Source organism: Scyliorhinus torazame, chromosome 15 (genome assembly GCF_047496885.1).
Source record: "Scyliorhinus torazame isolate Kashiwa2021f chromosome 15, sScyTor2.1, whole genome shotgun sequence".
Taxonomy (NCBI): domain Eukaryota; kingdom Metazoa; phylum Chordata; class Chondrichthyes; order Carcharhiniformes; family Scyliorhinidae; genus Scyliorhinus; species Scyliorhinus torazame.
In genome coordinates this window covers 163,788,661-163,800,308 of record NC_092721.1, presented here as the reverse complement: position 1 = coordinate 163,800,308, position 11,648 = coordinate 163,788,661, and the positions used below count along the sequence as shown (strand labels likewise).

Sequence of the window (11,648 nt, the reverse complement as noted above, 5' to 3'; positions counted from 1 at the left end):
TCTGGTCCGGTCTTCTCACCCTATGTACAACAAACATCAAACATCCTCCCCCCACCCTCACAAACCCTCAGTTTGAGTCCAACTTTTCAGTTTGAATAAAGGTCCAAGCCTCCTCAGGCGTTTCAAAATAGTGGTGTTGATCCTTGTATGTGACCCACAATCGCGCTGGCTGCAGCATTCCGAATCTCACTCCTTTCCGGTGCAGCACCGCCTTGGCCCGGTTGAAAGCCGCTCTCCTCTTTGCAACCTCCGTGCTCCAGTCCGGGTATATTCGGATCTCCGCATTCTCCCAGCTGCTGCTCCGCTCTTTCTTGGCCCATTTCAAGACCCTCTCTCTGTCCATGAAACGGTGAAACCTCACCACAATCGCCCTTGGCAGCTCATTAGCCTTGGGCCTCCTCGCCAGCACCCGGTGTGCCCCATCCAGCTCCAAAGGCCTCGAAGGGGCCTCCGCGCCCATCATCGACTCGAGCATCGTGCTCGCATATGCCCCGGCATCGGCCCCCTCCACTCCTTCAGGGAGACCCAGGATCCGAAGATTCTTTCTCCTCGACCTGTTCTCCAGGTCTTCGAATCTTCCCGCCCACCTCTTGTGCAGCGCCTCGTGCTCCTCCACCCTCACCGCCAGGCCCAAGATCTCATCCTCGTTCTCATTGACTTTTTTCTGCACCTCCTGGATCTTTACCTCGTGGGCCTTCTGGGTCATCCCTTGTCCTTCAATCGCCGACAGCATAGGCGCCAGCATCTCTTTCCGCAGCTCCTCGAAACAGTGCTTAATGAACTCTTGCAGCTCCGGCCCGCATTCCACTTCATCCCCGGCCGCCGCCATTTTGTTTTTCTTCCCTCGCTTCACCCGCTGCTCCAACGCCGCTTTTTTGGCCGTTTCGCTTCTAGTCCGGTCCATAAACGGTGAAGGGGGACCTCACTCTTCTCTTCCCACACGGAACGTCTTCAAAAAATTCCCGTTGGGCTCCTCTAGAGGGCCCGAAAGTCCGTGATCGCGGGAGCTGCCGAATCGTGCGGCTTAGCTCCGCATCGCCGCAACCGGAAATGTTGGTACGATTTCAACCAATGAAGAGACTTTTCTATTGATTTCAATTTGCTAGGGTTGCTTGATGTCACAATCAACCAAATGCTGCCTTGATAACAAGGGCAGTCACTCTCGCCTTACCGCTCTTTTGTCCATATTAGGATCACAACTGTAATGAGGTCAGGAACTGAGTGTCCCTAGTGGAGCATCAGGATGCCTGGTCAGTGAGCAGGTTATATTTGTGCAAGTGCCGCTTGTCAGCACTGTTCATGGCACCTTCCATCTCTTTGCTGATGATCGATTACTGATGGCAATCAAATGCTATTTGGTTAATGAAGAAGCTGTTTCTCCCATCAAGAGTAACAGCAACAACTTGTAATTATATAGCATCTTTAATGTAGTCAAATATCCTAATGCATTTCACCGGATTATTATCAACCAGATTTTACATGAGGAATATTTGGAAAGATGACCAAAACAAAGAGGTATGTTTTAGGGAATGCCTTAAAGGGAAGGTAGAATTTTAAGGATGGAATTCTAAATCTTAGGGCCGAGGCAGCTGCAAGCCTAACTGCCAATCATTCAGCAATTAAAATTGGAGATGCACATGAGGCTGGGATTGGAAGAGCACAGAGATCTTGAAGAATTGTAATGCTGGGTGTGGTCACAGAGATAGTGATGGTGAGACCATGGGCGGATTTGAAGACCAGGATAGGTATTTTAAAATTGAAGGATTGTTGGACCAGGTGCCAAGTCAGCAAACACAGGGGTCAATAGGATTTGGTGTGATCTCTGATAACAGTCAAGATTCAATCATGCAAAAGCAATCCACCATTACCTCAACTATCATGAATGCCTATTATTTAATCTGCTGACACCCAATTTATACAAATGATCATGATGTCCCATCAGTTTTTTCCTGGTGCTTCCCCTTGGTGACAAGAGTATGTATGTTTAAAGAAATACAAAACTTATTGATTTTCATTACCTCTGGACATCCCACCAAATGTTTTGCGCTAATGAAGTGTAGTCACTGTTGTAATGTAGGTTTGTAAAACAGCCTAGTGTTCTTCTCAGTGCATAATCCCAGCGAGGTGCTAAATTAGATGGGTTGGCTGCTGGTCGACAAGTGTGTCAGTATGCTGGAAGGAAAGGGTGTATTAAAGGAGCCATTTTATGTTAAAGCCACCATTTTGTAACAAACAGAACGCTTTTCCAGAATCTGCTGATAACAATTTTGGAACATGTCCAAGGAATAGCTTAACAAGGCTCTTCCATGACTGAAACTGCGAGAATCATAATGCCTGTCTTTGTGTAGCTTCAACATTCTTGTAAATAAGCTGTGAATAATGTGCTGTGAATTATACCATATTGTGATTATTGTATACGTTGTTTAACATACACTTGTTTAATATAATTATCAAGACATTATAATGTACATCTGACATTACAGATATAATGCATTTTGATGCCTGGATCTGATTTTTGTGTAGTAAACAAAGAGACATTTTAGGATTTTTGGTTTCCTCAAAAACCAATTTTTTTGGAAATTGATCACCCAAAAATTTGGGAATAGTTTGGCAAATCAGTGAAAGTAATCTTAAAGTTCAGCAAAGATAGCTTCATCACACCTACAAATTGCATGTTTCACATTTTCTACATAAACTTACACAACCACTCCATAATAGTGACAAAGCTGCACTTTGTCTTTCATGCCTTAGTTCGGTTTAGGTCTGGTTTTTATATGTTTTGGCAGGCAGGGAGGGCAAGCGGGCGGTGCATAGGGGGTGGGTAGGTGGTGCATTGGGGTGTGGGCAAGGTGTTTTAGAGGGAGGGGGAGGAAGAGATGAGTGGAGGTGAAAAACGCAAAAGTTTGACAAAGCTGGAAGAAGACAAAGGGTGGTGGTTGATGGGAAATGTTCAGACTGGAGTCGTTACTAGTGGTGTACCACAAGGATCTGTTTTGGGGCCACTGCTGTTTGTCATTTTTACAAATGACCTGGAGGAGGGCGTAAAAGGATGGGTGAGTAAATTTGCAGATTACACTAAAGTCAGTGGAGTTGTGGACAGTGCAGAAGAATATTACAAGTTACAGAGGGACATAGATAAGCTGCAGCGCTGGGCTGAGAGGTGGCAAATGGAGTTTAATGCAGAAAAGTGTGAGGTGATTGATTTTGGAAGGAATAACAGGAAGACAGGAGTACTGGGCTAATGATAAGATTCTTGGCCGTGTGGATGAGCAGAGAGATCTCGGTGTCCATGTACATAGATCCCTGAAAGTTGCCACCCAGGTTGAGAGGGTTGTTAAGAAGGCGTACGGTGTGTTAGCTTTTATTGGTAGAGGGATTGAGTTTCGGAGCCATGAGGTCATGTTGCAGCTGTACAAAACTCTGGTGCGGCCGCATTTGGAGTATTGCATGCAATTCTGGTCGCCGCATTATAGGAAGGATGTGGAAGCATTGGAAAGGGTGCAGAGATTTACCAGAATGTTACCTGGTACGGAGGGAAGATCTTATGAGGAAAGGCTGAGGGGCATGAGGCTGTTTTCGTTACAGAGGTTAAAAGGTGACTTAATTGAGGCATACAAGATGATCAGAGGATTGGATAGGATGGACAGTGAGAGCTTTTTCCTCGGATGGTGATGTCTAGCACGAGGGGACATAGCTTTAAATTGAGGGGAGATAGATATAGGACAGATGTCAGAGGTAGGTCCTTTACTCAGAGTAGTAAGGGCATGGAATGCCCTGCCTGCAACAGTCATGGACTCGCCAACACTGAGGACATTCAAATGGTCATTGGATAGACATATGGACGATAAGGGAATAGTGTAGATGGGCTTTAGAGTTGTTTCACAGGTCGGCACAACATCGAGGGCCAAAGGGCCTGTACTGCGCTGTAATGTTCTATGTTCATTCTATCTCCACAGATGCTGTCAGTCCTGCTGAGATTGCCCAGTATTTTCTGTTCTTGTGTCAAGTGTTTCCCCCCCAATCCCGCACCATCCATCCATCAGTCAGCGAGTCCTTTTTTTTTTGCTTCTCTCTCTCCCCTTTACTTCTGACTTTGCCGAAACGCCACCTTGTTGGTTGTGGTGCAGTCAGCAGCTGCTTTGATGGACGGGTGCTGTGAACAGGCTGATCAACACCTGGAACCTCACGCAGCCACAGCGGCATCGTCTCTTTGAATTTGTCCCCGAGTTTGTCTCTGTTAATCTATTAAGTCGATGGGGGCCTAAAATATTTCACGCAGCGGTGTCACAACGACAATAATTTACGATAAAAATCAGGCGCTCCGCAAGTTCACCCTCACATTGCCGCCCCTCCCCGGGGAAACGCTTCTTCGCTCGCGGCAAGGCGCCCGGATGTGGCCGTTCCCCTCCCGCACGTGACCGAGGCGGTCGGTCATAGGTCACGGGGTCAGTCGGGGACGCGCAGTCGCCATTGGAGACCTTCACCCCCTGCCTCCCTCCCCAGGGAACCTCCTCCAACGCGCTGCAAGTCCGGGCCGGCCGGCTTCCATCGTTTAACTCGCGAAGTTGGGTTCACTCTCGGGACCAAGGTGGTAAATCAATCCTTTAATCTTTCGTTTTTTCCCTCGCAATATTTCGACCCTGCCCGAGGGATTCCGGACTGTCTGGTGAGTACAGTGCGAGGTCGAATTTATTGCGGTATCTTTTGGGACAGATCTGGACGGGCAGAAATATATTCTGCCTATAACAGGAACGGGAGCTGGATGCTCAGCTCCGCTCTCCCGAACCTGCTGCTGATCTGCCTCAATTCAATTTGCCTCACTTTTCTCCATACCTTTAACTTAAAAAAAAATCAATCCTCGTCTTGGAAAGTTTCTATTGACCCCAATCTCTTCCCCCCCCCCCCCCCCCCCGTTTGTGGGAAGAGTTTTCAGATTCCCACTACGTTCTGTATGGGGAAAGAAACTTTCCTGTTTGTGCTTCTGTTAAAAAAAATATGCCCATCTGAGTCCTTCAAGAATTTAGCATTGCTAGTAATCGATGAGCATAGTGGAAGGTTTGTAGTCTCTCCAGCAACTACTTGCATTTATGTAATCCTTTTTGTGATGTATCTTTCCCAAAGTAGAGGTCTAGGGTCAAAAATGGTTGGGGAGAGAGTAGCACAGGGTGACCAAAAACTTGGCTTTGAGGAGGGTCTTGTGGTCATGGGAGGATTTAGGGAAGGAATTCCAGAATGGTAGAGGCAACTGCAGACCCGTTCATCAATGGATATGCAAAAGGCTGGAGTCAGAGCGACTGTATTTCTGAAGAGGGGATGGGAGCAGGGTTGTCATGCCGGAGGGAAGATGGAGAAAGAACAAACTTGCTTTTTAATGTTGTATGTCCCAAAGCACAACTAGCCAGGAGAGTAGATGAACAGTTGAATCTGTCAGTGACAAATTTCACTGGTAAATGGATCAAGGCGATAGGAGATGTTTCTGAGGTGAGTAGGTAGACTTTATGATAAACATGTACTGGTGGAAGATTAGATCAGTGTTAATTTAGGGCATCAAGGGTAAGGGGTCCGTTGATTGATCTGATGGATTTCTGTATCCTCGGCCACACATTTGTGTCGAAAAGAGACAAAGCGGAAAAGGAGTAGTAGCTTGTATAATAAAGGATGGCAAGGACAGCATTGAGAGAATCTTGACTCTGAAGATCAGAAAATAGAATCAGTATGGGTGGAGAGTAACAGTAACAAGGGCCATAAAACACTGGTGGGAGTAGTTTATAGACCTAAAAGTATTTATATCATTGACAAAGCATTATGCAAGAAATAATTGAAATTTGTACGAAAATTATTATGGGAGACTTTAATCTTTGTAGAGACTGGACCAGTCAAATTGACAAAGGTGATGATTTTGTATAATATTTTCAAGGCAGTTTCCTAGAACAATACATTGTGGAATCGACTAGGGATAAAGCTATTTTAAATCTGGTACTGTGCAATTTGATAGGATTAATTAGTTATCTCAAAGTAACATCCGCTCGGAAAAAGAGATCGCAGTAGTTGAATTCGATACTGTGTTTGAAAGTGACAAAGTCCAGACACAAACAAGAATCTTAAACCTAAACAAAATTAATTTCATAGGTATTATAGGAAAGCTGGCTACTGTTGTTCGGGTAAATAAACTAAAAATGTTTGGCAATTTTAAATAAACAAGAAACTTTAAAAAATGTTAAACAAAAATACATTCCACTAGAAAACACAAGCTCTGAGGAAGATCCATCTGTGGCATACTAAAGAAGTTGAGGATTCAAAGAAGGCTTATAAGGTAGTAAAGAATGACAAGAAGCTTGAGGATTGGGAGTGCTTTAGAAATCGGCAAAGGGCCAGTAAAAGTTTGATTTAAAAAGGGAAAAAATTGACCCAGAGAGTAACAGGCTAGGAATATAAAAATAGATGGGAAAAATAATTGTTGGTTCCTTGGAGGTAGAAACAGGAGACGTTATTATGAGGAAATGGCAGAGACATTGGACAAATATTTTGTGTCTCTTCGCCATAGAGTACACAGTTACATTCCAAAAATAGAGGGGAAGCAAGTGGCTAAAACAGTGAGGAACTTAAAGTAAATAATACCAGCACAGTAAGAGAAACTTGCGGGACTAAAAGCCAGCTCCAGGACTTCTTGGCCTCTGTCCTAGGGTTCTAAAGAGGTAGCTGAGCAAACAGTGGAGGTGCTGGTTATGATCTTCCAAAATTCTAGAACAGTCAGAGTGAATTTGAAGTTAGAAAATGTAACTCCACTACTCCCAAGAAAGGAGACAGAGAAAACTGGATAACTATACTCCAGTTAGCTTGATATCAGTCGCTGGGAAATTGTTAGAATCTCGTGTTGAGCAAGTAGAAAATCATAGTATGATCAGGCAAGTTCACTATGGTTTTACAAAAGGGATATGTTTGCCAAATGTCTTTGTTTTTTGAGAATGTAACTAGTAGTGTAGATAAGGGGAATCACCTTGGTGAGACTGGAATACTTTTGTGAGACTGTGTAGTTTTGATTTCCATATTTAAAGAAGGATATATTAGGATTGGAAGTGGTGCAGCAAAGGTTCACTAGATTGGTTCTTGGGATGAGAGGATTGTGCAATTGTGAGAGGCTGCGTAAATTGTGGCTATTGGCTCTGGAATTTAGAAGAATGAGAGATGATCTAATTGAAGCATACAAGATTTTGAAGGGACTTGACATAGGTTGACACATGTTGTTTTCCTTGCTGAGGAATCTAGAATACCTGCTCTCAGCTTTAGGGTAAGGGCTATCATTTCAGACTGAGGTTAGGAGAAATTTCTTATTCAGAAGGGCATTCTCTGCCCCAGAGGGTTGTTGATGTTCCCTCATTGGATATATTTGAATCTGATACAGACAGCTGTCTCAGAATTGAGAGATATAGGGAGTGGGTGGGAAAGTGGAGTTCAGGCTGAAGATGAATCATGATCATATTAAATGGCGGAGCACGCTCCAGGGGCCGTATGATCTACTCTTGCTCCTATTTCTTTCTTATGTCCTTCCAAAAAAATAATGCCCACAGATAATTCAACCATTAAACAGTTAATTGAGTAATTTCTGATTGGAACTTTTATCCCTTATTTCTAAGGTCAAAATCAATGATAGTACAATTCAGTGGGGAGCTGAGATTAAGAACTTAAATATATTTCTACACCTGCTTCAACTGCCAAGAAGTTGACTTGCTAGGTTGGAAACCTAGGCATCTTGTAATTTTTTGAAAAGACCAAACTGAAATTGAAGTGTTTCTGAGGAGGAGATGTTCTCTTAAAATAGCTTAATGATGAATAGAGCTAAGCTGCTTTTGTAGTTTCAGGGACAGTGTGTTACATGGAGAACAAATATAGTCATTGTGGATAGTGGCCTTTCACAGTAATCCTAATCACATGATGTTTTGTTCACAAGATATTACAATCTACTATTGTGCTTTTTCCCCCAGTTATTCCTCACCGTCGAGTTATAATATCAATTAGCCTCTCCACCCCCAAATATTGTTAAATAAACGTGCTGCCTTAGAGGAAATACCACCATCGGAGCTTCTTGTAAAAATGGTTTTGTCTTCTAAACGATACAATTCATGCTTTTACTGTTGTTATGCTTTGTCAGCTGATTAGAGCTTGTGGGTTACAAACCAGCACATTATTTTTATACTGGCTATTTTGATGAATTGGACTTGTGAAAGTTCTATTTGTACTGCAATAATACAATTCTGGAAGTCATTTAACTCTTGTATTTATAAGCAGCTTTACATCAACAGATGGAACAGTCACAATCCCAGTGGTCTTGCTATATGCAGATATCTATTTATAGGTGGGTGTCGAGTTATTAAGTGGCTTGTCGATTCCTTTCAGTGAGATATTGGAACATGACGTTGCCTCCCAAACCCATGCTCATCTTTTCCAGGATTCCATTTTTGGTCCTCTAAGCAGGTTACTGCCCTTGCCATTCTACTGAAATGACTCTGAATATTACAAATGACATCCCATCTGACTATTACCATGGTAAACTGTCCCTCATCCTTCTCGATTTGTCTTTGACACAGTTTGACATCATCTTCTTCTACTGTATCCTGCATTTCTTCCATTTTATTACAGTGCCACCAAAAAGTTGATGAAAAGTAGAATGAGAGTAAACTAGCCAGGAAAAAGGAAAGGAGTAGCTAAGGTAAACATTGGCCCCTTAGAAGCAGAGATAGGAGAAACTATCATGGGGGAATGAGGAAATAGCCGAGGCATTAAACAAATATTTGGTCTTGTCTTCACAGAAGACACCAATTTCACACCAGAATTAGCCCTGGGTTTATTGATGAAATTTGAAGGACTATGATGTTTCAAAATTCCTCAGATTTTGGAATAGTCCCATTAGATTGGAATTTGGCAAATGTTACACCGCGTTTCGAGAAAGGAGGAAGAGAGAAAGCCGTGAACGTCAGGCCAGTTAGCCTAACATCAAAATTGTTGGGGAAAATGCTGATTTCTATTGTACAATTTAATACTTTCAAGCACCATATTAACTCAAACTTTGTGTTAGAAAGGGTGAGTAAATGCTGAGGAAAATATTCTGTCACATGCATATTTATCATTCATCTCTTAAATGATTACATTTTTTAGGTTGCCAACAAATGTCTAATGTTTTTTTATTGCAGTGAACTTGACCATATTTACTGTGTAAAGGGAAATAGCTGTAGTCGGAGAATGGTAAATATTAAGGTTACATTGAACTGAATGCCAAGTTACACAAAGTAACTCCTTTAGGTGGTACGTACAAAGTAAACATTAGATTCTCATGTTCGTTGGGAAAAACATGAACATTATATACACTGAAAGAAGCCACTAATTGTCAGATATTCTAAAAAAATAAAGGGCAATAATTCTATATAAAAGTTGTCAGCTTGTACTCAGCACTTATTACCAAGTTGTAAACATGAACAAAGTAATAACTATAGGAATCTTCAAAACAGATCATTTTTTAAGAACTCCCTTTAATGGCACAAATGGACATAATTTTATTTCACCCAAGTGTCACATCAGTTTGTTTATTGCCGCCATAAAGCCATCTACAGTTAAGCTGATTTCTATTATTAAGGAAGTCCGAACATTAAGTGAATGTAGTTTTACGAAGGGGAAATCCTGTTTGACAAATTTATTAGTTTTTTTGAGGATGTAACTGGTAGGGTAATTAAAGGGGGACCAGTAGATGTAGCATACCTGGATTTCCAAAAGGCATTTGATAAGATGCCACACAAAAGGTTAGTGGGTAACATAAGAGCTCATTGAGTTGGGGGTAGTATTTTAGCATGGATAGAGGATTGGTTAACAGATGGAAAGCATAAGAACGGCTTTAACCATTTGACAAGTAGTAAATAGTGGAGTGCCGCAAGTATGATTGCTGGGGCTTCAGCTATTTACAATTCATTTTAATGACTTGGATGAAGAGACAGTAATGTATCAAAGTTAGCTGATGATACCAAGCAAGGGGAAAGGTAAGCTTTGGGGCGTACAGAGAGGTTGCCAAGAGATGTAGACCGGTTAAGTCAGTTGGCACCAAGATGGCAGATGGACTACAATGTAAGGAAATGTAAAGTTATTCACGCTGCCGTAAGAATAAAAAAGCAGAATTTCAAGGTGTGAAACTTGTAGATATTGATGTTCAAAAAGACTTGAGTATGCTGGTACAAGGAACACAAAGTTGACAGGCAGGCACAGCAAGCAATTAGGAAGGCAGCTTGCATGTCACTTTTATTACAAGGGGATTGGAGTATAAGCAGTAAGATGTTTTTGGTGCAACCACATCTAGAATACTGCTCTGGTTTCCTCCTACAGTCCAAAGATGTGGGTTAGGTGGATTGGCCATGCTAAATTGCTCCTTGGTGTCCAAAGATGTGTAGGTTAGATAGAGGGGATATTGGGATAGGGTGGGGAGTGGTCTTGGATGGTGTGTTCTTTTAGAAGGTTGGTGCAGACCCGATGGGCTGAATGGCCTCCTTCTGCACTGTAGGGGGTTCTATGATTCTATCTTACGATTCAGTGAGCAGTACTGCTTAACACACTGACTGAATAATTTGGTGTTTATAAAATATTTAAAGAAAGCAGAGAAGCATGATTTGGAAGTAAGTTTCATGTCAGAAGTCACATTTTACTGCCTGCCAAAGACCTATTGGAAGGATTTGCAGGTTGAAAATCAAACTGGACTTGAACCTGGAGCTTCTGGCCCAGAGTTGGTGATGTTACTACAGTGCCACAAGATGTGCCCTCGAGATTGCTAGAAATCAGTCAGCATTTGAAAGCCAAAACTGTTTTTATATTGACCTTTTCTCCAAGTGAGTTATTCCGCCTCTAGAAAATGTGGCATGGCTAGTACAGGCCTCTAGACCTTCATTTATGTTGCGTTCATATTTCACACAAATGCTCAATAGGCCCCCATCCAAAACCTATGATTTACTTTCAAGTGCTGACTGCTATGCACTTCTAACGGTTTCTGTTCTTATAGATATTGTTAGTCTGGGATAAACTAGATGATATAATACTAGAGGTGATATAATACTAGAGGATTAACTGGTAGTTGAGAGGAAATATTGATGTTTGAAAAAGAGATGTGCTGTCGAAGCTTGCTGCACTCAACAGATTTGCAAGAATACCAAATCTTAATTCAACAACAATTTTTACTGCATGGATCGGTTAGCAAGTTTACGTATTCGTCGACCTGCCTGGTTTGAATTTAAACAAAAGCTTGGCCGTTAACAGTTCCCTGGTGCATTCTTCATGGCAACCCCTCGACCAATCAAACTCCACATGCCAACCAAACCGCACCACCTTCTCATGCAGTATAAATCGTTGTTCCCTTTGAGATTTAGTACACTTGTGAATCTGTCCTCCATTGAGTGCACAGTGAAAAACTAAATAGCATGTCCCTCTTTTTTCAGCAATATTCAAGTTCCGTACTATCAAGAGACTATTCAGTATAATTATTGATGAATTGTAGTTGGACATATTGAGCATGAAACAAAAGTTCCTTGCCCCAAAAAAGGCCAGGCACCAGAGAAGTCGTAGCTATAATGTATTTTCATATCCTCGGGCTAATTATGGATAATGATTACTGTTATTTA

General features: G+C 42.2%; 1 protein-coding gene across 6 annotated transcripts in view; it reads left to right on the top strand.

The window, feature by feature from the left end:
* The first annotated feature begins 1,441 nt into the window (after positions 1-1,441).
* The window catches only part of sparta (spartin a), a 57,254-nt gene continuing 47,047 nt past the window's right edge, over positions 1,442-11,648 (top strand). For 2 of the 6 annotated variants that reach the window (XM_072477027.1, XM_072477032.1), the window contains exon 1: positions 4,447-4,666. The gene's annotated coding sequence lies outside the window, so the exon portion shown is untranslated. Of the gene's footprint in view, positions 1,516-4,445; positions 4,667-11,648 lie in introns of those variants that run through there. The other 4 variants (XM_072477028.1, XM_072477031.1, XM_072477030.1 and 1 more) reach the window with 4 other exon arrangements.